This window comes from Stegastes partitus, unplaced genomic scaffold, assembly GCF_000690725.1.
Source record: "Stegastes partitus isolate 25-593 unplaced genomic scaffold, Stegastes_partitus-1.0.2 Scaffold1142, whole genome shotgun sequence".
NCBI lineage: Eukaryota > Metazoa > Chordata > Actinopteri > Pomacentridae > Stegastes > Stegastes partitus.
Genome location: NW_007578873.1, coordinates 104035 through 108463, shown reverse-complemented (window position 1 = coordinate 108463; position 4429 = coordinate 104035).

The window sequence follows — 4429 nt, the reverse complement described above, 5'->3', positions numbered from 1 at the left end:
TTCTCGCTACGATGCTACTGTGCCGGGACAATAATGATAATGATGATGATTATGATGATGTGATTTTTAGTGCTGGCGCTAACGGTTATTACCTGAGAGAGATGACTACCTGAGTGGGAGTGTGGATGGAGCAGAAATGAAGATCGGTTTTTGAGGCTGCCAAACCCGCCGATATCCAGTCTGTATCTGCTCGTAATTACTAAGGTGCTCGCTTTAAGAAATTGTCAAATATGAGCATTTCCTCCTTTGAAAATGGATTCAGCGTTAACTCTGTGTTAAAGCCCATAGACACCGAATATGCAAATGTTTAGGCAGCAGGGTGGTTGGAAAAGTCACCTTTGAGATAAAAAGGTGAAGAGGAATGTGCTACAGTCGTCCTTAAATGTGTTCATACCCTCCAATTAAAGGAGGGAAAAAACTGAAATTGACAAAAGTGACAATAAATAAGTTTAATGAAAATCATGGCATTGATTTTGAATTGTGGTTCAACAGAAATTAAAAAAAACATTAAAAACACAAGCAAACAAGCATGATTGGACCCATAAACTAATATTTTGTTTGAGCCAATCACTGCAATCAAGTGTTTTCTGTAACTCCCAATCAGACGTCTGCACCTGTTGACAGGTATTTAGAGTTCACTGCTCATCAACATCTAATTTGTCTGGGACTTCTTTTTTTTTTTAATTATTCTTTTCCACTCACAATTCAAAAGCAATGACTTATTTCACTAAATTATAATTTAGAAAATTTTTATTTATTATTACTTTTTTCAGTTTAAGTTTCAGTTATTTTTATTTATTTTTTATTTTTCCTTTATTTAACCAGGTGGGTTAATTGAGAACAAATTCTTATTTACAATAAAGAGCTGGCCGAGAGGCAGCACAGAACAGAGAATACAATGAAAGGAATACATCCATAAAAAAATCAACACACAACAAAACATAACAATAAAACGCTTAAAGATGAAATCAGTAATCAGTAAGTAATGCCTTCACCATGTGTTGAAAAGATGATAAAGGGATGAAGGAGGTGAGTTTGAGTGACTATTGTGAATTTTTTTTAATGTTAGGGTGTGAATACATTTGACTGTAGGTGTTTTGTTTTTCATTACTAACTGTGTCTTTGAGTAGTTTTAGCAGCTCGTGGGAAAAAAAGATGCGCCTCTGATTGGTGCACAGGAGGCGCCGGAGGTGTGGAGGGAGGACAGAGAATGAAACAGTAAATGAGAAAGGTGAAAACTATCACAGGACGAGAGAATTCCTCGACACACACGCCCTCTTGTTTTATTAACTTTCCTCACTCGTTATAAATTAGTGCTTGTTCAGTTTAATTATACTGAAGGATTAAATTAGGATTTTCTTTAATATGCAGCGCAGTAAGTAGCACGACATTGTTTTCTACACGGATGTAAACGTGAGGTGCTCGTGGTGAAGCAATGTTTTGGTCATTTCAGGTCAAATAAAAGAAAATCTCCACTGTAAAAGAGTAATTTTATAAAATTTGGACTTTTTTATATTACAGTTTTTTACTGTGTTTTAAAAATACATTTTAAAAAACCCATAGAATTATAGAAATAAACTGCAAATTCACGTGTATAATTTGAAATAACATTAAAACCTGTAACTCTGAATAACCATTAAAATGTATTTTTTGATAAAAGGCAAATAATAAAACTCATATATTTCATTTATTACATGATCAAGTTAAATTCTGGTTTATTACTGTTAATATTTTTCTAAAATTAGATGCAATTAGTGACAATTAAAAGAAAAAGAAGAATGGCTTCTGTAATTTTACAGAATTTTTTTGTCAAATGAGAAATTAATTGATTTAAATTACATCACGATAAGCATGTTGGTCGCATGTGTTGTCATCAGTGTGTAATATCAGCATTATACATGTCATTTATCCATATCATCATTATATATTGTTATAGTATATTATAAGTAGTTTCATTTTTGTTCAAACACATAAAAATCTTTCATTAAAAATTAAAAATTAAATAAATGTAAACAAAATATTTTACAGTATTTTTTGGCACCAAAGCTGTCAGAATATCACCGTTTCTTGCAGTTCATGTTACAGTATGAATATAAAACGTACATATTTTATGGTGTCATTAAATTCCATTCTGGCTGAGATCTATTTTTAATATTTACTAAAATCTTTCCTTCACTTGGCTGTCGAAGAATTGCTTGAAATCTTTTTTTTTGTTGTTGTTTTGTTTTGCTTTGTTTACTAAAGTTTCCTAGAAAGCTATGATGGGGCAAGATGTGTGTGAAAACCTTTTAGACTTCAAAGCAGTGAAATATCTATAAAATGGTAAAGGAAACCAAAATGAAGAAAACAAAAGCTTGAAGTAGAGGAATCTCAGACCTGCTGTTTTATTCTGCCTTTACAAACCAGTCTGGCCTTGTCTGTTGTAGTTTTTTTTCTTGTCTTGTTTTCCAGCCACAACCTGAATTCTTTGATGATGCACTCCACATGCATCACTGTGAGCTTGTAGAATGAACAAGTAGTTTGATCTAAATGATATGTCAGAAGATAAACTTGTTGTTTTCACTTGTTCTCATTATCTTGTGACTATACCGTTTGTTCTGAGGTTAAACTGTCAGATGATGTCGTTTTTATAGCCTAATATTGAACAAATATGCAAGAATTTGTATTTATATTTGCAGCTCTTTGTACACGGTAACATGTATTCCTGTTGGTTATTATTCTTTTTGAGTTCCCTCAAAGCAGGATACAGGATCGACATAAAAACAATAAAAAGTAAACTCTACCTTTACCAGCAGGCTGTTACATAATGTACATGTTACTCAATTCAAGCTTTGCAACAAATATTTACGTTGGTGAAAAATAAAATGAGGAAAGATCTAATTAAAGTTTTCAAAGTTAGTCTCCAAGGAGCCGTAAATAGTTGGTTTGTAAAGGAAATGTGTTGCTTTATCGCCTGTGTGGAGGAGAAAAGTCTCCAGACACGTTGACTTCATTAAAACAAACAGTGGTTTGACTAATGCTCAGATTATTACACATAATTGTTGGATAATAGAAGCTAAACTACAGCTGCTATTGTTCTGTTTCAGAACTCTTACCACTGGAGATTATTGTAAATAATTATAGATATAAATGTTAAATACAAATCATAGAAATGCATTGTTTTGGTAAATGGTCTGCACTCATATAGCGCTTTACAATGTGTTTCTCATTCACACATTCATACACTAATGGTGACAGAGCTGCCATGCAAGGTGCTACCTGCCATTGGGAGCAACTTCGGGTTTGGTGTCTTGCCCAAGGACACTTTGCCTGTGGAGGGGCGGGGGATCAAACCACCAACCCGAACCCTAATTAACCAACTACTGAAGAAAACAAGACAAGTTTTGAAGGCAGATGCCCAAAAACAGAGACTACAATCTCTATTCAAGAGCACAAATCAGAACAAACCCAAACCTAACGGAGAAAGTCAGAAACCAAACTCCGTCAGGGAAACAATACGAAACCAACCATGACAATAAGGAACTAAAGAGAATCGACAACGTGCGATGGCCGGTGCATTTCCTTTAACTACCCACCCCAAACTGCTGTGTCAACGGACACGGCAGGGCAAGTTATCGAGACAGATGTGAAAAACCTAACCTTGGAGGACAACCAGCTCTACCACCTGAGCCACAGCCGATTTAGATTTTACTACCAGAATCCTGACAGTGTTTGAATCGATTGTACAACCAGGTTTTGTTTTTTCTGCAGCCTCATCCACCACCTTTGTGATGAAGCAGTGACTGAGTGACACATCCTCTCATCCAGCATCAGCAAACAACCTCCCCGACACTCTGAATGGGGGGAGAAGATGTGATAGCAGTTGTGATATGAGGTGTCCAGTAATCCCACACGGGTGCCACATTTGGGTCACGTCAGTCCAAAGTTACAAAACATACAAAAACCCCCCGTTTCAGCAGGGCGGCGGTGTTTTTGTTTGCATGTTGATTTTACAGTTCCTCTCTCCCATCCTAAAGCTTCATATCTCTCTATCTCTCCCTCTCCCTCTCTCTCACTCACTCACTCCATTGCTCCGCTGTGATCCAGCTGTCCACCCCATTCATCATCCCGCCACTCTCCACCCGCACAGAATTATTATTTCTTTGATGTGTTACTAGTTGAAAACAAATCCATTTTTCTGGCCATCAATTTATCATTTGGAATGGGGGAGTCACACTTGAGTTGTAGGGGCAACCCCATTTTCCCAACTTGCACTGGGTTTGTGTGTGTGTGTGTGGATGGAGTGTGTGTGTGTGTGTGTTTGTACTGTATATCTACGCACAATGAAATGCATGCATCAGATGTGAGACGCAGGATGAGCGAAATCAGAGGTAAATAGAAATATTGGAATAAACAGAGGGAGGAGAGTGTGTGTGTGTGTGTGTGTGTG